Raw genomic sequence first — 23,075 nt, forward strand, 5'->3', positions numbered from 1 at the left:
GAATGCTTAAAAAGCTGTTGAAATGTGTTTCCGCTGTTACACCTACCACTAATGCATTTTTTTAAAATTTATGTTTTATGCTCTCATTTCATATCTCGTTACCCTGTAAATATTATCCAATGTTTTAAAGCAAACTACACTTTTATAAAGTCCTTTCTCTCAAGTGATTTGATTCGTATTAATACAGCGGTACTTTCTTTATTGGTAATTCCACACAAAATACTTAAGAGTGTGAGAATTTGCTTGTAAAAAGAATGTTGCAACAAGTATGTTCAGGGGTCCAGTCCTACATAGACTTGTCTGCTTAGCAGCCCATGGAAATTTAGATAGTCATGTTGAATGAGCACATTCTAAAGCATATAGTGAGCTCGTGAAATGCAAACAACAACAACAACAACAATTTATTTGTACCCCACCCGTCTGGCTGAGTTTCCCCAGCCACTCTGGGCGGCTCCCAATCAAGTGTTAAAAACAATACAGCATTAAATATTAAAAACTTCCCTAAACAGACAAGAGCTTCTGCCTCAGCTTGCAAAGACCAAAAATGTTCTCAAGAACTCAGCCAGTGCTTATTCCAAGGAACCTCAGAGTTCCCCCAAACACGGTATGAAAACTGCATGACAAAGTGTGTAAGTTCATGTGTCATGTCAAGTAACTGTCATATGGTAAGACAAAGCATTTATGTACACTCTGTACACTTCAGGATGTGTGAGACCAAAAGCATCAATAGCTGTGGAGACACTGCTACAAGCCGTTTCATACCTGACAACAGGGAAGTACCAGAGGCATTTGTGTTACTTGGCTGTTGGATTACAACCATTATGTTACAATGTACTATTTTTTATTTTTTATTTAAATCTTACATTGTGAACACCCAAAAGGAACTAAATATCTGGACACATAAAATGGCAATGAACAAACAAACTGAGAGACAATAAATATGTTCGTGATTATTACGACAAAGTTATTAACTTATGGGTTCCACATGTGTGGGAGAAAGATGCACATATGTCTACATAAATGTTTGTTTCAGCATGGTAGCAGGCCAAAATTAAATACATTTCAATAGGTAAAATTTTAAATTCCTATGACCACTTTTCTGATCTATATTGGGGGGGGAAGAGGCAGACAAATGTTCCCCCCCCCCACTGTCGTAGGTATTTCCCTCTCCTTGGTTGTGTCAGCAGCACTACTGAAGCATCTGACTGAATGAGCAACATCCGACAGACCTTAAGGGCACGATAAATCACTCTGACTTGCATCCCCAAGACAAAAATAAAGTGTTCTTATTTTTCAAGAAAGAAAGAGGTTGAAATGTGAAATAAATGGGATATGCACAAGAGCACAACTGCATTTTTGCACATCTCTCATTATTTTAGCTGCTTTGCAGTGGACTGTTCCCTAAATAAATCCCGGGTACAAGGATTATTTCATTTATTCAGTCATTTTAAAAACAACACTGGGTTGTATCCAACACTGTCCTGTCATCCTCATAAGGACTTTTCCACATTTCACCTTTCTCCTGCAGTCCTCTATGCCACCTCTCATGCCATTCTAGAGGGCACCCCAACTCTCTGGACCAGGTTTTTTTTTTTTTAAGGAAGGGGGTTGTACTGGGGACTGTAAGGGAATCAGCAAAAATATTATCCCTCCCCCTTCCAATTTTGGGAATCCTCAGCTGGATCAATGAGCTGTCCACAAATGGATGGACAGCAATGGATGTACAGTGGATGCTTGGGCTGCGAACACGATCTGTGCGGGAGGCGCATTCGCAACCCACAGTGCCGCATCTGTGCGCGCACGGGTTGCAATTCGGTGCTTCTGCACATGCGCAAAGCGCGATTTAGTGCTTCTGTGCATGTGCGAGCACCAAAACCTGGAAGTAACCCGTTCCGGTACTTCTGGGTTCGGTGCGGAGCGCAACCCAAAAACATGTAACTCGCAGCGTTCGCAACATGAGGTATGACTGTAATTCCCTAAAAATAAATGGATGACTTCAACAATGTAATTACACTGAACAATCAAAATGTATTTCAGTCTCATCACTAAAAATACTGGTCCATGTAAGCACATCTCAGAAGAAGGTGGTGGAGAGACAGACTCACAGAGGAGACATCTGTCCACCCTTTGCCCCTGAACCCCTTTGACAGAATGGCAGGAGAGATACAGTACCATTTGGAAGTTGAGAAGCTGAGAAAGATGAAACCTTTGGGGAAACCTAATGCCTTTCATTTGGCAGAGAGCTCCATGGAAATTTCATTGCTTTCACTTGCTTTGGGGAGTTATCAGTGCCTTTGAAACATCCGTCATTGCAAAGGTATGTGCCCTCTTTAAAAAGATAACCTTCTGTCAAGATGGGGGCATAGAATTTGGTAGCCGTAAAAAGTAGTATTTTTTCCCAATAATAAAAAAACCCTGGTTGTTACTAATTCCCCCAACACCTTTGCTTTTCGTATTTACCCGAAACCTGCCTATTCTTATTAAAAATAAATATTTCAAGCATTGTAAAGACCTATGAAATTAAACGACACAAGCAGAATTTTTTTTAGCAAGCAGCAGCTCTAAAATTATTTCTTCACACACACATTTTTCTTTGGAGAATATGGCAATTAGGATTAAGGACTCATGAACAGCATTGTAAATAAGAAGAGTGTGGAAACACGCCCCCCCCCCCAACAAAAGTGGAACTCCTTACATTGGCTGTTCATCTGTAACTATGGTGCCTTAGCAACAGAGTTTGTTTCCCTCCCCATTCTCTACAGAATGCATTAATTGCAATGCTGCAACAGAATTATTTTTCACCGTATATTTCAGAAAGAAGCACATTATCAAGCATTTTTATAGGGCATTCTCAGCAACAACACCATCCTCATTATTACATTTATATCCCACCTTTCCTGCAGGGAACTCCAGGTAGCACACATGGTTCTACCTCTCTGAGATAGGTGAGCCTGAGGTATCATGACTGGCCCAAGGTCACTCAGTGACCTTCAGGGCTGGGTGAGGATTTTAACCCTGATCTGACACTCTTAACAAACACACCATACTGAGGGCATGTGGCCCTCAGCCCAATTTCAATAAATATTTTGCAGATTTTCCCTGCACTTTTTTGTTTCCTACATTTTTCGCTTTTAAATTGAGAGGACTGGAAGGGAAATAGGCTTGCTTTGGGCAAGTATGGTAGCCAAGTTACCCCAAAAGGGGGAGCTAACGGTAGAGAATATTATTACACATATACATATTTATTTCCATCTTAAGGGAGATGGATCGGTGTGTGGCTACAGTGGCACTTCTTTGAATGTGATTGCCCATAAAATTTCATCATGTGCACGGCACATTCTTCTTACTAGAACTAATAAAGCATTTTAATAATAGTCATACTTTCGATTTCAGACATTATTGCTTCACACACAAACATTGCAGATGATCAAATCCAAGCACATACAGTACGATGTGGGTACAGAAGTGCCCTAATGGGACAATGGCGGCCCAACTGAGAATGGAATTGGGCCTACCATCCATCGTAGCAAGAGCCCATACCAGGATAATTACCTTCTACAAATCGCTTGCTGAAACTCCAAATTCTCTATTAGCCAAACAAGCCTTCTTAGCCTTTACCGGCAGCAGCACCTGGTCAAGGGGCATGGAGTCCATCTGTCATCGCTACTCCCTTCCAGATTTTGCCGTCCTATCCTCATGGGACAAAGACAAAATTCGCGACTGGATTCTTGCTAGGGACGCTGCCCTTGATCAAGAACTATCTAATGTGGCCAGACTCTCCATGTGGTTCCCTCGTGTGAAGGCAGTTAGATCTCTGGCCCACTATTTGAGTGATCTGATAAATCCTGCGCTAAGAAGGGCCTTTACACTAGCTCGATTCCATGCCATTCCCACAGCATTCTTACAGGGTGTATTTTCCAATACTCCTCTGGATCTTCGACTCTGCCCATGCAACAAAGGAAAGATAGAGGACTTCATTCACTTCTTCCTCTACTGCCCACTATATGCCTCAATAAGACCTAGGCTTCTCCCTCTAATCCCACCAACTATTGCCAGGGACGTTGACCGCATGAAATACTTACTTGATTTCACGTGGAGTGGCCATCTACATATTACAGGCCCTGAAACTCAGGACCACCTTTTTGGCTAACTTCCCTTAGCCTTAGTCCTATGTATCTTCCTGACATGGACTCTGTCGTCATGCCCTGCTATTGCTCTTTATTTTATTTGTATTTTCCAGCATGATTTTACCTCCAATGTTTTAACTGTATCTGTTGTATTCTTTGTATAATTGTGCCAGGCCACTGCCTGGTCTTTTACTATGTGCTATGGCCATATGGCTAATGCAATAAATAAATTGAATTGAATTGAATTGCTACACACACAAACATTGCAGATGATCAAATCCAAGCACATACAGTACAATATGAGTACAGAAGTGCCCTCAGTTTGATTTAAAACAACAACATGGGTACAGTTATTTGCAAAATTCACTTGTACTTGTGCGAAGTCTCGAGTTCATGTGTGAAGAATGCAATGTGCAAACACTATTACATCATGCAGAGAGCAAGACTGCCTTTCCCAACCCATAACCCCATCACTCTCCTGACCAACATGTGTTGGGGTAGGCCTGAATAGGGGAGCCGGTTCTCTGTATGTAGCTTCCCCACATGGTTTGAAAGCCCAAAAATGTAGATTCTCTCCCCCCCCGCAACATGTGGAATGCGGTGGGCATATTGGTGAGGACTTTTATGACAAGGGAGGGGCAGCAAGTGAAGCCCTGCTCTCTCCTTCACACAATGGTAACTGTGTGAAGTTCTACTACTCATATAGGCCTTTGAATGCCTTGAGAACGGTGGATTCCTTTGAAGCTGTTCTGCCTACCTTTGCAAGTGCTTCAACAAGTAAATTCCCCTGAAAATGCTGTGAAACTCATCTGGTTTCAGTGGCTTCAGACATTAATGACCAAGCCACACTTTGTGTATTTTCAAACATTTAAAGGGAGGCAAGTGTTCAGGAAGTGGCTACCCCCATGTACATCTCCCTCGGAGAGATATGCGGGTCCCCACTTCAGAAGTTTATAACATGCCGTTAATAGATGATATCATTAATGTCCAGGGCCACTCTGAGTTCTTGTTGCTCCCTCAGAGCAGTTATGTTTGCAGAACACAGCTTTTCAAAAATGCCTTTGGAGCTTCAAGCATGGCTCAGTGCCTCAAGCCATACCAGAATGCTCTCTGTGCCTGGAATTTTGTCACTCCTCATTATCTGCACACCCGCCCAAGCCTTCAGTAGTCACTGCTTTTCTGAAGTTCTCCTGCTTTGATAAATGTATTGTGACGGTCCCTCTGAGAATACTAGGATTGTTGTTAAGTTAGGGAAGAGACTTTGATGACAGTAGGCACGGGAATAAATTTTGAGAGTAGGCTAGAAACTGGTTCATGCAAATATTACATTGGAGAAAATAACACACACACACACACACACACACACACACACACTGTATGTGTGTGCACACACAAAAATTAAGCTACCCATCAATTTACTATAACCTCATGCATAGAAACTCAGTACCATTGTTGTTAGGCTAAATGTATTGCGACTTCTGGGTGGCACGAGTGCCAAACCCACTTATCTTTGCTTTGCAGTTCTCCGTACAAAAAAATAATAATGAAAGCACAGTTCTTACCAGTACACCATATGCATTTCTTTATAAACAATGGACTCGCTCTCTATACCAAAATATACTCTGCTCTTACCAAGAATTGATGCTTGTGTAACAAAACAAAACAAGAAGGTAAAACTTTACTTTCATAAATAACTTCCATTAGTTTGTGAGAAGATCACAGTGGGTTTTAAGGAGGCCATTTGAAGTATTTCAGAACAAAGTTGCCTTCCAAGAATGTTTTTTTGGGGGGAGGGAAGAGTTTCATATTTATTTAAAGCATATCAGCTCCTTTAAGAACATCTGCAGGCAAGAGATAGTTCAATCAGCCTCCTGCCATATGATTTGCCAATGTGTACCAATGCCAAAAAAGCATATATGCTCTCTAGATTCTTGTAGTACAGCTGGCAGGAGTGTTTAAATGAAATTTAAATCACTTAAGTAAAGCTTATATAAAGTGGTGCCATTCTATCATCAATGCATTAGGAAAGGAGATGGGTTGATCAACTATTCAGAAACTTGTTTCTGCAAAGGTCGATGTCATAAATTAACCTTTCATCATATTTCCAGGCAATTTTATATAGATAAATAAATCGTCATCGCATACTTGAATACAGAAACATCCTTTTTTGCAACATACACTGGCAGATTTCTTATGAAATAGATGATAATTGCTCTATCAACAGCCTGGTTTTTTCAAAATAAGGGGGGGACTGCTTGCCATTCTTGGTGGCAGTGGCAATTGTGGAATGGTATGGCTCTGGGAAAGTAGGGTGGGTGGGTGTCAAAACCCTCCTGCGCCATCTTAAGCAGGTGGCCATCACTGCCTCTTGTGGGAGGAAATTCCATAGGGACTACCCCCACTTGCCCCCTATGGACTTTCTGGAGGAGCCGGGGGCACCCCTTGTATGAGACAAAAACTCTCTGGCCGTCCTCTGATGTTGTGCTCCCCCAGGATGGCCATCAATCTTCATCCCGGTGCGCCCAGCGACACAGATTGGCTGATCCTATGCACGCTATTGATCAGCAGAGATAGCAGTAATGACTGAGAACATGACTATGAGCATCCTAAGGATTTATTCTACGATATTTATAGGACAAATCATAATGGCATCTGCTCTCTTCTTCAGCAACAGACAGAGAGAGAAACAAAAACAGTGCAACAGAACAACATGACGGAAGAGATAAGACGTAACTTCTGTCCTCAGAACTTTCCCAGCTCAGGGAAGTAAACACAGAGATGTGACACACCAGCCACAATGTTAGCAACTGAGGAGTGATTTGCTAACACGGACACCCTCTGTTGCTAAGAATACAACAATTGGGAACTATTGTTGGGTACAATTACCAAAAGGATTAAGTTAATGCTGAAACTGCTGTGGACAAATTTGCCTTTTGAGGAAAGGAAAAGCTGCAGAGTGGCACCATGCCATATGTACAGTGGGAGTTTAAGATTCTTGGATATATATGTAGCCTGCTGACTGAACACATTATTGCAAAGTATAACAGAACAGAACCACACACCTTTGCTCAACTGCAACACCTCAATCAATCCATACTGCTCCGATTGCAGATCTGAGGTTAGAGCCTGTAAACGGCACAGACATGTGATCTTGAAGTAAATAAACACACATCAGGGACCTCCGGGCTTCTTTGAACTACCAATCTAAATCACAATTGCCAGATGTTAAAAGACTAATGCTCTGTCTCGATTTCAGGGTGTCAGTGCTGTAATTCAGCTGAGTTAAGAGTTGTGGAACAAGCATGAGGCCAATCTCCTTCAAAGCATAAATGCTAAATGAAAGGCAAGTATTACACAAATATCTCTGAAGCCTATTTCAACCGAGTATTCGCTCTGAAAACACTAGGCACTCACAAGTACGATGTGGGTATCCAATGTTCCTAAGAAACGCAAAGCTTGTCTCATTCAATTCTCCATCAAGGAATGTTTTACACACACAGGCATGCACAAACACATTATAGGGCACACATTGTGCACTGGAATGATGACACAAAGGAGGAAACTGTAGTTCCTGCATGTGTGGTGCTTGACAAATACAAATTAGGTCCCCCACACAACTACCAGTGTTGCTCTAAAAATGGTATAACCTACACATATATTAAGTGCAAAAGAACTTTCCTGGGGTTGTGTTATTTGGGGAGGGATATGCATATATGGGAATCGCATGACTGAATACTTCCCCTCATGAAAATTTCACTGAATTTACTTGTTCATTGAAGTATTGATAATCTGTGTTTCATACCAGTACAAGAAGGCAGTACGCAACATACAGGTAATAAAACCAGTAAAAGCTAGAGTAAAAACATAAATACAAGCATCGATAAAACATCAGTAAATAATGGTCAATTAAAAAAGAAAAAGAAATCATATTCCAAATAACTGTCTATACAATACAGTTTTCAAAAGAAGGCAGGGACAATTCCTGAAGAACCTCTATAGGTAGGGAGTTCAGACTCCCCAAGTGTCCCTATTTTTCAGGAATAGTCCCAGATTTACAGAAGCTGTTCCAGTTTCTGATTTGATCCTTGAATGTCCTGCTTTTCCTTAAAGGTAAAGGGACCCCTGACCATTAGGTCCAGTTGTGAACGACTCTGGGGTTGTGGCGCTCATCTCGCTTTACTGGCCGAGGGAGCTGGCATACAGCTTCCCGGTCATGTGGCCAGCATGACTAAGCTGCTTCTGGTGAACCAGACCAGCGCACAGAAATGCTGTTTACCCTCCCGCTGGAGTGGTACCTATTTATCTACTTGGACTCTGATTTGCTTTCAAACTGCTAGGTTTCTGATTTGATCCTGGAATGCCCTTATTTTGATCAGATAAATTTTGGAGGATATGGAGTTATGTGAACCCTGAGTCAAGGATACAAGTAACTATACAACCTTTAGAAGACATCTGAAGTCAGCCCTGTATAGGAAAGTTTTTTTATATATATAATGTTTAATGATTTATTATGTTTTTATATACAGCGGTACCTCTGATTACGAACTTAATTCGTTCTGGTGGTCCGTTCGTAACCTGAAACCGTTCTTAACCTGAGGTACCACTTTAGCTAATGGGGCCTCCTGCTGCCACCGCTGTGAAATTTCTGTTCTCATCCTGAGGTAAAGTTCTTAACCCGAGGTACTATTTCTGGGTTAGCGGAATCTGTAACCTGAAGTGTTTGCAACCCGAGGTGTTTGTAACCCGAGGTACCACTGTATGTTGGAAGCTGCCCAGAGTGGGTCAGCCATATGGGTGGGGTATTATTATTATTATTTTCATCAGCGAAATGTTGGAGAGTTTGGGAGTTTCATAGGGCAGGGCCAGCAACCCTAATGGTATGATCCCTAATAGAGGCCAACCAAACCTCAGGGGTGTGGGGAACCACCAGAAGTGTCCCTTCAGAGGATCTCAGTGATCAAGATGGAATATAAGGGATCAGGTGTTCCTTAAAAGTATTTTGGGCCCAAGTTGTTTAGGGCTTTGCGAATTCACCCACGTACCTTGATCCTGGTCTAGTGCTGCTCTCTCAGCAGTGGAATAACATGGTGCTGACAATCTGCTCCTGTGAGCAACCTGGTTGCTGCATTTTGTACTAGTTGCAGCTTCCAGATCGGATACAAGGGCCGCTCCGCATAAAACGTGTTAAAGTAATCAAGGCTTGAGGTTACCAATGAATGAACCGCTATTTAGAAAACTAGCATTTCAGAGGAAAAGTTAAGCTAATGCTCTTCTTCCAGACGTGCCAACAATCCAGTCAGGAAGGTTTTGACATGAAAGAAACACTCTAGTTTGCAATTTCCCACCTGCCTCCTGACGTGAACAGGCACAAAAAGCATTAAATCAACTCTTTTTTTCGGAGGTTGGTCCCAATTATATTTTCCACCAGCTTCATCAGTGCTTTTTTCTGGGGGGGGGGACGTGGGGGTACACAAACCCCTAAACATTTTGTGAATCAAAGTTTCGCCGCATTGAGGGGCAGTAATTCAATATGAGTAGGAAAATGAGAGTACCCCTAAACATTTTTAAAGAAAAAAAAAAAAAGCACTGGGCACATCAATGACAGATACTGCAAACCACCATTTAGTCCTGCATCTGCAACTCAGGCTTTTCATTGCAGGAAAGGGTAGTCATAATCTCTGCCAGCAATGGGAGACCTGTAAACATTTAAGGTTCTGAATTACAGACAACATGAGACCTGAGAAATGCACACTGCTTCAATATAATTGCAAGGCAATGATGGAACTCTGGGGCTTAAATTCTACCCAGGATTCTCTTCTTCAGGCACACTGCTATGAATCAACTGTGGTTTGCATTCCTGATAAAATCACATATTTAATATTAATTTATCATGCCGCTAAACTCTGACCTCTTTCCCCTTCAATCAATGTAATGCAAAACATCCTTTTCAAAGCCCTATCGTATCAAATATCCATTTACAGATGCTTAGGTTTTAAACAGGTTAGATTAATCAGATATAAAAGCTATTGATTTTACCGTTGTGTATCCCACTGGTGCCTGGGCACAATTGCCAGCCAGAAGAACCACAGTGCATTAATATAAAAGATAACCCTTTAAGCAAACAAAGGAAGTATCAATTATCATGAAAGCAGAGAACTTAAGCTTACGAATCAGTCACAGGCAAAGCTGCCAGGATAGTATGTGTATAGTCCAGTATCAACGGCAATTTATTTCCAGCAATTTATACATTTATTTATTTTAAAGGCTTATACCCTACACAATAAACAATGTATCTACGCAGTGGTGAAAAATTCTTTGGGTGATTCCAACTTTTACACGGTCACAAAAATTATGTTCCAGCTGAGGATAAAGGTGGGCAATTGTGAAAGCAGTGCTTGATCCAGCTTGGGAAACAGTTGTGTAAACCACTGAGCCTCTTGGGCTGGTCGATCGGAAGATTGGTGGTTCAAATCTGCATGACGGGATGAGCTCCCATTGCTCTCTCCCAGCTCCTGCCAAACTAGCAGTTCAAAAGCACACCAGTGCAAGTAGATAAATAGGTACTGCTGTGGCGGGAAGGTAAACAGTGTTTCCATGCACTCTGGTTTCCGTCACAGTGTTCCATTGCGCCAGAAGCAGTTTGTTCATGCTGGCCACATGACCCGGAAAGCTCTCTGTGGACAAACGCCGGTTCCCTCAGCCTGAAAGCGAGATGAGTGCCGCAACCCCATAGTTGCCTTTGACTGGACTTAACTGTCCAGGGGTCCTTTACCTTACAGGTGTGTACATTTACGCCCCCTAGCTGAATCTGGATGGCACTGGTTTTGGTATTGTTATCCATTTTTCCATTATGCTTTTCAGCGTACTAAGCCCTGTGCCATTTTTATTCTCAGTTTGGCTCATCGGCATCCTCCCTGCAAATATAATTAATTGTCAGGGTTGAGCCAGATGAGGAGGAGTGGTGGCAAGCCCCCCCCCCCCGGTGAGGCTGCACCCACGGAGGAACCTGGGGAAATGGAGGAGTTCGTACCTGGAGAAGACTAGTGGCGGCACTCCTCGGAAGAGGAAGAGTCAGATGGAGAGGGGGGAAGACCAGAACAGGAGGAGGAGGAAGTCGAGCCAGAATCAGGCCCTTGTCAGGAGAGAAACAGCCCTTCCCCTCCTCCCTTCTCAGCTGTAGAGCGTAGAGCTGAGAGACGCAGGGAACAATTAGAGGCAGCTGCAACTCGTAAGAGACGTGGTTGCAGGCCAGCTACTTAAGAAAGGCTAGCTCCTCCCTTCACTAGCACCTGCAACTGCTATGCTGAGTGCGTGGTTGCTCTTGCTCGTTCTGTTCCTGATTCCTGGCTTGTTCCTGACCTCGGCTTGTTCCTGACCCTTGGCTTGTTCCTGGCTCCTGGCTTTTCCCTGACTGACTTGGCTGGTTCCTGACTTGGACTGTTCTGACTTCGGCTTCTCCTGACCCCATACTGATATCTGACTTCAGCTGGCTTCTGACCTGGACTGTTTGACCTTGGCTTATCTGACTGACTGCTGCACTTCAGCACGCCAACTTGTTGGTGCCCTAACATTAATTTCCGTTTTCTGATAAAATCTGACAACTAGATTGCAGGCAGGCAAAGTACAAATGTATGTTTCCTCCTCTAGTCTCATACCTTAAAACCTTTTCTCTCTCCCCCCCACCCGCCCCACATCCTGAGCTAAGGCCTTGGTAACCTGGTTACTATCTCAGTCAGGAAGTCAAGCATGCCTGCAAAGCCAGGAGGAACTGGTGTTTTTCCGCATCAGGCGCCAAGGGATCACTCAGAACCCTACAGTTCACTAAGGAGCAACAAAATGGCTTTCGGCCTGCACACTTCGTTTCTCTCTTAAACGGCTAAATCCAGGGTGGGCCTGTCACCTGGGTTATGTCACATGCTCCTCTTAGCAACTACCTGGAAGAAGAGAGCTTTCTCACTGAACTCTCAAGTATTTAGAAAGCAAACTTTGAGGTCATTTTTTTTAAAAAGAAAACTAATAGTAAGGTGCCAAATTCACTACAGGATGTCAAGCACTACCGTTCTACTTAATCAGACTCACAGCCTGATCTTCAACAAAATCAATGGCGAAACACTCCACAACAGGAGACAGAGAAGAAATATTGAAGGATATTTATTTAGTAACCAACACTACACTTTCAGAGCCCGATATGAAATTTTCAAAGGTGAAAGGAAAACGTAAGAAGCTGGATTATCAGTTTTCTGCAGCTGTCATCAAAAAGTATGTCCTGCCTCTGCCCCCCCTCAATACCTGTCCCTCATAGCCACCGCAATTGATGCTGTATTCCAACTATTGCCAAGTTGGTTTCCTCTAGATGTTGTGGGCTCCCACTCCTATCTGCAAATCCAGTCTGCAAATCCTGAGGTGGTAGCAGTTATGGTCCAGCAACATCTGTATGTCCATAAGCTTTGCTGGTGTGAATCTCTACCATACATGCTATGCCATCTTCAACTTACACATGAGCACAACACCTCTGCACAAGCAGAACAAACATTATTTCACTGCTTGCTGAAAATTCAAGGAAGAGGAATGAAAGTATCTTAACCCGAAACTCAAAGCAGAAGGCAGTACTTGGTTATCCATTTCTATTTTGGTAAGTGAGCACATAATGCTTAAGGTAGCTATTAATACATTTACCAGTATACACTAATTTGTCTTCCCCTTTAAGATAAGGTAAATAGGGTGATTTAGATAAAAGTGATTGCATATGGAAGCCAGGGAGGGGAACGGGAGGAAGTCAAAGCTCAATTTGAGCAAAGAAATATGTGATGAAGAAATTTTATTTGGTTGTTATAAAGGAAAAAAAGAAAATTTAATAAATATTATATTTAAAAATTGTCTTTCGCTTTAGAAAGTCTTAATTTTTGTTTTAATTAATGTATCTTTGCTCTAATGCAGATAGAAAGGTACAATGGAAAGAAGTTATTTTCTTCTACATAAGAACATTACAATAAATTTTGCACCTGCAATATCAGAGTTTATAATAGAAAGAACCATTGAAGTAGTCAAACCATTCTATTTGCTGATAGCCTTTTAAACAGTTGGTCTGAGGTGCAGATGTGTTGCCATAGAAACAACTAGCTAGAGAGACCTCCAGAAGGAGCAGGTAGACCTCTTCCCCACAGCACTGACCTGGTGGGATGCCACATCTGTCTAGCAGGAGAACAACAGGAGTTGGAAATACACAATGTCTAACTTGCTATAGCTTTCCGGAGGGGGGGGGCTTCCTAGAGAGACCCAATGAGCAAGATATGTTGAAGTGATAATGCTGTAAGCACTTCCATTTTATGCTCTGGTTGTATATCAGTGTAAATAAAAATGGCATATCGAAAAGACACCACACTCTCCAGTGGCCTTCAATCCATGGAAACCGAAATCCCTGAAATGTCTCACTGCTTGGAGATTAGGGTGGTTTGTCATTGATAGTTTTTGCTTTTTAAACCTGATTTTTCAATCAATATATTCAATTAAAGTATTTCAGTGAGAGAACCAACCATGTGCCTAATCTTGTGTCCGGACTAGGTGAAATGCTGTTCTATGGAGCTCAGTGTGAAAGAGATGGCAGCCATGTTTTAAGTTCTATAAGGAGGAGGGACAGGATGTTGTTTCCATTTGTGCATTCATGTGCAGTATTCCTACTCTTGATGTCTGCAAGAAGAATGCCAGAAAGGAGACCTTATGCACACAGGCTAGGCTCCCATGTCTGACATTCCACTGAATGTGCTGGAGCCAAATTCAGAGCCAAAGAGTGTATGTATTCTACATGTGCGGAGGACTAACAAGGAAAGGAGCTCTTAAATCATCTTTCATCTGCTCGCACTGACCTCATATTCCAGGAAATAGTGAAGTTGTCTCAAGGTCTCCACACCTATTCTACCTTCATCTCCTGTGCATTTCCGCCCCCCCCCCAAGTGATAAACAGCTTAAAAGCTCGGTATGTATCAGCAATTCTGTAGCAGCCTCTGTTGGGTGTCCTTTCCTGATCTCATTTGCCTGCAGCAATTAACATACACTCTCCAGAGCACAACTTCAAAAACCAGCTGGCCAAAATTTACATGATGCTCAGTCATCAACCTCATACCTGACTTGTTTTGTGGGATACATGGCCACCGGAGACTGTCTTTCTGAAAAAGAGAGGTTTCGCCTCTGGGGATCCTGTGGAAGGTTCTTCATCAATATGTGTCTGCATCTTAACTTTAAATTTAATCTTAGGACCAGCTTCTCAAGGAACTATCAGATAGATAGGCATGTATGTATATATTTATGTATTCCCACCTTTCCACCAAGGCAGTTAGATGAGAGAAAAGGAATTTTACCTCTTCCTTGATGCCTCCAAATATGCACATTACTGAACGGGGGGGAAGCAGAAGAAGGGTTGTTTAACTGCTCTAAGTCTGGCGTTAAACTGCAGCACAAGAATAATCCTGTGTTCCCAGATGTCTGCAAAGTGACAGATCTGGCTAAGAGTGGGTACCAGGAGACTGGAAAGCCCAGCACACAAAAAAGAAGAGGGTGAATTAGAGACCAGCCATATTCCTAAAGACACCCTCTGCCTTGGAAGAAAGAAACAATGGAATGGAATGGAATGGGAACGAGTGTGCTACAGTGGTTAGAGTGTCAGGGTAGGACCTGGGAGGCCAGGGTTCAAACCCCTGGTCAACCATGAAGCTCACTGGGCCACTTTGAACCAGCCACTGCCTCTCAGTCTAGCCAACCTGTGGATTAAATGAGGAATTAAATGAGGAGGGGGAGAACCATCTACACCACCTTGAGCTCCTTCTGGAAAAGATGGGACATAAATGAACCAACCAAATAAACAAATTAAGCAAAACAGAGAGTTGATGGCAATGACGTACCTATTACACACAGTCGAAGAACAGGATTCTTTTTTAGTTAGAACTTACAAAGACCTATGTAAAAACGGGGCAGCTAAACTTCCTCAGATGGGTGATTTGTGGCACAGCTGTTAACTGAAGTTTTGCCCAAAAAAGAAAAAAAAAGAAATTTCCCTGGAAAAGTAATCATAAATAGCCATCATCTTCCTGAGCACAAACTCAATTAAATTATTCCAAGCATTTGGTAGGAAGTACGGAACCATAATGCTATTGTCTTTCACAAACTAGAGTTGGAAATGGGGGGGGGGGAGAGAACAGGATACTCTTTGTGCAGTTCCTTGTATAAAGGAATGAGTAGGAAAGTGCCAAAGGGTCTTCCTAGATTGTTGAAGGCGAAAGTATAAAAATAAACAAACATCATGGGTTGCTCCATTTAAAATAAGGCATGCAAGGAAGTCCCTCACCCCTGGCGAAGTATAGGTGGCAGACAAAATGACACAAAATATTCTCATGTAACAAAAAGATACATGTTTGCCCTTACAGAATTATCTCGTGTATTGCCAAATAGCAGGACTATGCAGTGCACATTAGTGGTACTGAAACTCTGAAGCCACAGTGACCTGTGGCTGTGTGAACAGAGGTATAGCATGGGGAAGCCAAGGCCCTGGGCACACATTTTTGAGGGGGCACAGTTGAGTGCTCCCACGACAGACACAGAGCCTTGGCAGCTGAAGCGCAGTGGCAGACAGGTTGGTCTAGTGGGTGGAGGCAGCGGGCAAGCAGCCTGTTGGAGGCGGGCTCCATGCACCCTTTGTGCGGGTTCCATGCACACACACCCCGGCGTGCACCCCTACCACAACTGCCCAGTCCACCAAGGGGAACAACACTTGCCCTGCCCCGGGTGCCAGCAATCCACATTACACCACTGTGCCTGAGATCCCTGGCTCAAGGCAAGCTGCCTCATTATGGAAAGCTGTTGAGTATTAAGGGATACTACTATACATATATGTTATGTTCTTTCCACTGAATCTACGTTCAAGGAAGTCTGGCTGCAATGCATTTCATGTCCCTAAAAACACCCATCAAATTCCTCTTATGTTTCAGTGTTACATTTCTATCCTGGAAACTGGAATGACTTTGCTATTAACCTGACACTGAAGTCTAGATGCAGAAAGTAATAATTTTAATGTCACCTTTCAGCAATTGCTTTCAACTGTTAATGAACACTGCAGTGCACTGATTATCTCAATTATGTTTCCAACAATGTACCCACAATTATGTAACAAAATTTAGCAAAAACTATTTAGAAACAATGCACAAATACGCCGCGCAGTTATCCAGAGCACAGCTCTGATGCAAAAAAAAGAAAGAAAAAAAAGAAAGGGAATGAACACACAGCATTTATTGCAATACAATAGTTACAAGAAACTGTGTTTATTTGTCTGCAAAATAGTTTACTGGGCATAAACTATTGATCTTTCTCATCAAGAGAGGTACATAACTTAAAGTTAAACAAAGAGATTGTTTAAGATAAACATTTATTATTAAAATGTATCACTGTGCAGCAACATAAAAAAGGTTCTTATCAGTGGTGGCCCCTTGGTTGCAGAATTTCCTCCCCAGTGCAGAAAGGCAGGAGTCAGCCCAACTTGCCTTTTGGTGGCAGCTTTTGTGGAGGGCACCTGATGTTTAAGCTGTAAACTGTTGTTGCATTATGTATTTCTTAATTTTAAATGTTATATATCTATACTCTACCAATTTCACATGTTTTATCTATTTGTTATTTGTTTGAACAGATTTTTTCTGGTTGTTTTAATGATACTGTATGCTGCAGCATGCGCTGGTATTAAGAACTGATGAAATCAAAATAAATAAAATAAATTATTTTTCCAATTTATTTGTATACCACTTTTCAGCCAAAAAAAAGGCCTCCAAAATTCAAGCTATAGTAAGGAGGAGGAGTTTGGATTTGATAGTAAGTCAACTCAAGGTCACACCAAAGAGCTCTAGATATAGAAACAGATGCAAAATAATCTGAATATAAAAGGTTGCTGACAATGAAATTTTCATGCTTTGACTGCATACCAGTAATATCCTGAGCTGTATTTCCTACAAAAAGTAGAACAATGGGGCCATATGCTCAGCTGGAAACTTTGACATTACTGTGATATAAATAATAAACAATTCAATTGTGTGTGTTCAGGCAGTTTTTAGCGATAGAACTCATAATAAAATGTTATATAAAGACAGGGTGAAAAAAGAATTCTATTCTTTTCCAGAGTATCTACTGAGCAGTTGTGTTTTTCAGAAGGTAAAACAGAGCCTATTAGAGAGGCACAAAGGGACATGTTACTATCGGAGATAAATATTCCTTTACTCCAAAACAGTTTAATGGACTCACTTAGGCTATTAAATATAATACTGTCCTGTTTATGTGTTCCCTACTCAGATTATATCGATTTGAGTTCAGGTTGCTACTTGAGGAGATGTCCCTAATGATGTGCCTCTGGTAGAGCTTAAAAAGAAAGATTCCTGCATTTTTAAAAAAGAATATGACACTGGATTCATTTCTATGTATTAAAAATTGCCATAACAGCCTCTGTGACTTTGCTGACTAACAGCCTCATCATTAAAATCTAATTAAAAAAACAACAACACTCTTTGTAAATGGATGTTCTATGCAAATGTTCCTATTTTAAATAAAACACAAGGCAGTGCCTGGCTGCTAATATGGATCAGAATGAAATAAACTGTTTGCAAATGTTAAAAGGGAAGCTTTCCTTTACCTTCCAGATAAAATATATTAATTGATGAGGGTATGTCTTACATGTTAGTACAACACTGGTACTACAGTGGCAATTGCTGTATCATCAGGACGTCATTAGAGATGATACGATTACCCACCTGCTATCTAGGTGGTATTAGAGGCAAGTTCCTTCAACAATTGAGGACTTTCCTGATCTTTGGGCCATAGGTGGTAATTCTGCTACACTTGGGTGATGTGATCTACAGCACCAGGAGTGGATGTATATATGTATGTATGCATTCAAATGCATTCTTAATTTTTTTTTAAAATTTTTTTTTAAAAAATCTAAGTATTGTACAGTCTACTATATATTGTTACATGCCACCCACAATCTCCACTGCAGTGTGAGATTCCAGAGAGTTCCAGAGGTTTGCCCAAGGGTTCATGTTCCCTTTGGAAATGGCACTCAAATGTGGTATCTTTATGATATATGGTTTATTTACACCTATATACAGCCTGGACCTAGGATGGAAGGGCTCCCAGCTTTACACTCCAAGAAGGTCTCGCTTTCCCCATAGGCACAGTCCTGTCTGTTGCCTTGCAGATTGCCCTGCTCTCCTGCTCACAGGTTAACTTCTAACCTCTCCTCTAGAGCAGGCATGTCCAACTCCCAAGAGACTGTAATCTACTCCCAGTATAAAAAAAAACAACTGGCAGTGATCTACCCAAGATGGTAGGCTAACTGCCCAACGTTGTTGAGCTTTTTTTGTGGGGGTGGGAGGCAAAGTTGTTGAGCTTTTTGGGGGAGGAAAGACCACATTTCAAAAATTTTCTTGGGGTTGGGGGGGAGTGATCATTTTATGTCATCCTGCGATCTACCTGCGACACCCCGGTGATCTACCTGGGACAGCCCAGTGATCTACCAGTAGATCACGATCTACCTGTTGGACATCCCTGCTCTAGAGCACACCAGGGAAAACTGCCATGCATTTTTTTAATGCTATAACTTTATTTATTGATAAATACAGAAAGAAAAATACAAAGAAAGAGATAAGCACAAAAAGGAGGGGGAAATACAATTAGTTGACTTCCCATCTATCCTTCCATGGTTTCCTTTGATTATGACTACATATTCTAGTTTAACCAAATCAATCTTACATGTCCGCTCCCCTTCCCTGGGGAGTGGTGTTGCAGAAGGGCATCTGGGACCACCTAGTGACCCGGCTGGAGGGCGGAGGGACGTCACCGGCATCATTGGGGCGTGGCCACTTGCCGTTTAAACTGCAGCAATCTTACATCTTTTCCCCTCCATACAATTATAAACTGCTGAGCTTACTCCAAACTGACTGGTGTCTTAACATTTTTCCAAGGACAAACTGCAGTCCTGGAACTCTGCCACAGGCCTTGGTTCTTTTACCCAACTCTGAGCTCGATGAGGGGGCTTCACCCATTTTTCGGCTGGCACAGACTCTCCGCTTTGTTAATCACCCATCTTTCTGCTCCCTTTGTTTGCTTTACTACTCAGTCATTTCCAGAGCAGCCCTGTGTTCCTTTTCCACTGTGCCACAAACACAGAGATCCAGTAGGCACTGCTGGCATGTCCAACAGTTCATACAGGTACTTGCTTGGGATGGAGAACATCAAACCACGAGGCCCTCCAGGCTACTTCCCCCATTGGCCTTGCTTTGCATCCCAGCCAGAATGTGCCCCCTGGTCCTGGGACTCTTCAAAGGGAGCTGGTACTGGAGGAAGAACTGTGAGGGGAGAGACTCCATCAGGCAAGGCCTCCTTCCACCTGCCTTGCCCCACCCTCTAGTCTTTGCTTCTCAATTTTTTATTGTATTATTTTATGTACTGTGGCTTGCCGTTGTTTTATTGATTAGTTTAGAAATTGTTTATTGTAAATGTTGAGTGGATTTCTGTTTAACTTTTATATGTTGGCATTATTTTATATTACTCTAATAATTGTTGAATGTTACTTTTTGATGTAGGTTGCTTATTTTAAAGTTTTGTATTATTATCACATTTTTGTATTGCATTAGATGGTTATAAGATGTACATTTTTTGTTTCTTCTGCTTGTAAACCGCCTTGAGTATCGTAAGATAGAAAGGCGGTATACAAATAAAAAATATTATTATTATTATTATTAACACTACTGCAACTATTATCCAGCTCGGGATTTTTTAAGCTTGAACAGGCAAGTGACATTGCCAGCCATTCACTTGGGCACCCTCTTCCACAAAGCCTGGGTTGGAAAATGTAGTGGCAGCTGTTTCAGGTGCCTGTGTTCATGCCCAGGGCAGGCATAATGTGTGGACTTGAGGGGATTTGTTTTCCCAAAAGCTAAACTTCATCCCTTCAGTGATCGATGAGGTAAGTCTAGAGTGCTTTTGATTTGTAGGAAGAACAGGTCCAAGGTGTCCCATGATCACCAACAACTTCTCCCCAGTACTGTCTATAAATATGCAATACTGTCTATAAATATGTTAGTACCTTTGCTATGGGACAGCTCCCGTGGTTTATGGACTGAGCATCTCCAATCAGTGTTCGAAACTGTCGTTGTTCTAGGCAGGCTTTGCGACAGGGAATTTTATTAGTGTGAGCAGTTTAGTTTCTGAGCTCTGGGCGCAGTACTGTGCCTAAGATTTCAGATTAAAACTGCGGAGTGGAAGGAAAGGGGGACATTTTTCTGCCTCCCCACTTCCAGCTATTCTCTGAAGACTGGAGAAGAGACCCTCTTAAGAATATTAGGGGGGTGGGCAGGGGAAAGGACTAGACCATGTGAAAAATGAACATAATATTTTGGCTGCAGTTCATTCATTTTCAGCTTTGTATTATTGTTATTAAAACAAAAGCATGCCTAGACCTTCTGTTGTTGTGCCCATATCCTAGGTTTAAGGTGCCATTTAGCTCCTGGCTTTCATAACTAGCAGGTGTGAGGGTATTGATGGTGAGCGAGTGGCTCGTATGACGGTTCGGCATTGGATTAGTGATGTGTGGGGGAGGGGAGGTGTGGCCATCACCTGCCCCTCCATGATCAAGGGTATTCCGTTAAAGGAATCCGGGGCTCTGGATTTCATCCAAAGCCCACAGAGGGGTGAGGGTCATGCCCTCTACCGGGAGTCCCTGGGTAGAGCTTGAGTTGATTGCCATCGACCGAGCTCCCTCTTTGGGTGGTTACCCTTACCAGACTCCCTGCAAGGCGGGCAGGAGTCAGTTATAGTTTGGATGCCAATGCCTAAGGCAATACCGCTCACATTCTGTAATCAGTAAAGTTGTGGCGAAATTTTAAACTTTAAATCATGTGTCATTGTGTCTTTATTTCACCGGGGTGGGGGGTTGGATTGTGGCCTTTATGCGCAAGCTAGGTTTAAGGTGCCATTTAGCTTCTAGCTTTCATATCTCAGTTTCTAACACTGCCTCCGATGGTGAAGTGATGGCTTTTGGAAAGCAAAGTAATTCCTACTACTGGCCATGCTGTCTGGAAATGAAGTGAGCTGGGATACAGCAATATTAGCCACTCCTGCTTTAATAGAAGAGGCTGGAGGTTGATGTGGGGACTTTCTGAATGCAAAGTGTGCACTCTCCAGCTATGGCTTTTCTAGCTTATCTGCACATCCTTCCTCCCACAGTACGCAGAGCCATCTACTAACTGGGAGTGGTGATGGGTGGTCTAAGAGTATATACATTGGACTAACTTCCATAGGTTCGTATTTCCCACAATCAGATTCATCTGTGTTTCAACAGTAACACCCACATTATCCCCTCTTGGTGTTTCCGTGCAACCAGTGATAACTGGTATTGTCTAATGGGAACGTCATAAGAAGCTTTTTCACAGCTTCCTCCCTTCTTCAATTAAGAGGCAAGGCCTCAGCGAGTGCATTGCTCTTTCCTGACTCTTCCACACACACCTCGCCTCATAGAGCTAGCAGCAATCTTCAGTTCCCCATTGTACTATTTCCTATGCCTCTGCTAAATTTGCATTCCTTAATTTGCCATAATTTGCTTATTAGATAGTAACTTAATGGGTCATGTTTTCAAGATCTTGCTGTGCTCAATAGCAGCTGAAGCCGACAACAATATCACTCCCTTTTGCTGGAAGAGCAAGATTGCTTTGACGTGCTCACAGATCATATTCAGTGCATACGAGGCTTGATTCGTAATAGAATACAACACAACACTGTGCCTGTTCAGGCATTGCATCCCAGAGGAAATTCTCAACCCAGCATGAAGCACAAACACACACACACACACACACACACACACACACAGTCTGCCTCTCTCTCTCTCTCTCTCTCTCTCTCTCTCTCTCTCTCACACACACACACACACACACGCACACACTTTCTTCAAATAGGGAGAAGAAAGGCTTAACAAATGAATACGGATATGCAACATTTTCTGAAACAGTTTCCCCTAGGCCATACAATTTTTAAGTTCCATTATTTTTGTGGTCAGGGCAATATGTATGTAGTACTTTCCAGTTTTTTTCTTACTGTTCTGCCCACAGAAAGGAAGTGTGGTACCCAAGAATCCAAGGCTCATATAATATCATTTGATTTAAATATTCTTTAAAGTCAGCATAGCTTAATATGTTTTGCACTTCTAAGCTCTTACAGATGAGTGCAGATCAATTATGAAGGTTGTTGTTGTTGTTAAAGGTTTCCATAACAAGAGAAGAGGATACACACACAAAAAAATAAATAAATATGAAATGTACAATTTCATTTAAAATATTACATTTTTATAAATTTTAACAACCACATAATACTCATATATTTTCTTCTTGGCAACATTATTTCTGAAAAATCCTATTGTACACTCTGCTAAATATGACACTAAAAATACTAAATATGTCCAATTAGGTACTGTCTCAACCAAAGCCATGTTGACCCAGCATCAACTCCACGAATTGTCCCCAATCAGAGTTTCCCAGTTTTTCTAGTCACTGCATTGTTTTCCTATAGCAACATCTCAGAGAAGGCCCCCATAGAACTTTTCAGTAGCAGCTGGTGTGGTGGGGCAAAGATGTGGGACTGCACTCCTCACACAGGCATTGCTGCAACTCACACCGACAGAACTGGGGCAGAGAGATGGCAAGGACAGGGTTTAACAGATGCCCAAGGAGGCCTGCCAAATGACCTCCGCTGGTGTGCCCCATCACTGCTTTTAAGCAAGAAATTAAAGAGACACTTTCCCTCTGTTTAGCTAGGAAAATACAGGTCTTTGTGGGTTCATCTGGTGGCATAAACACCGAATTAGTGAACTCAGTACCTCAGAGAGGGCTGGGAAAAAGAGGGGCAGGGACACAAGTCCAAAAATGGGAG

At 42.2% G+C, this 23,075-nt stretch overlaps 1 protein-coding gene across 1 annotated transcript in view; it reads right to left on the minus strand.

Annotated features, from left to right (window-relative positions):
- The window catches only part of ST8SIA4 (ST8 alpha-N-acetyl-neuraminide alpha-2,8-sialyltransferase 4), a 79,813-nt gene that overhangs the window by 19,689 nt on the left and 37,049 nt on the right, over positions 1-23,075 (minus strand). The gene's annotated exons all lie outside the window — the stretch shown is intronic.

Source organism: Lacerta agilis, chromosome 11, assembly GCF_009819535.1.
Source record: "Lacerta agilis isolate rLacAgi1 chromosome 11, rLacAgi1.pri, whole genome shotgun sequence".
Taxonomy (NCBI): domain Eukaryota; kingdom Metazoa; phylum Chordata; class Lepidosauria; order Squamata; family Lacertidae; genus Lacerta; species Lacerta agilis.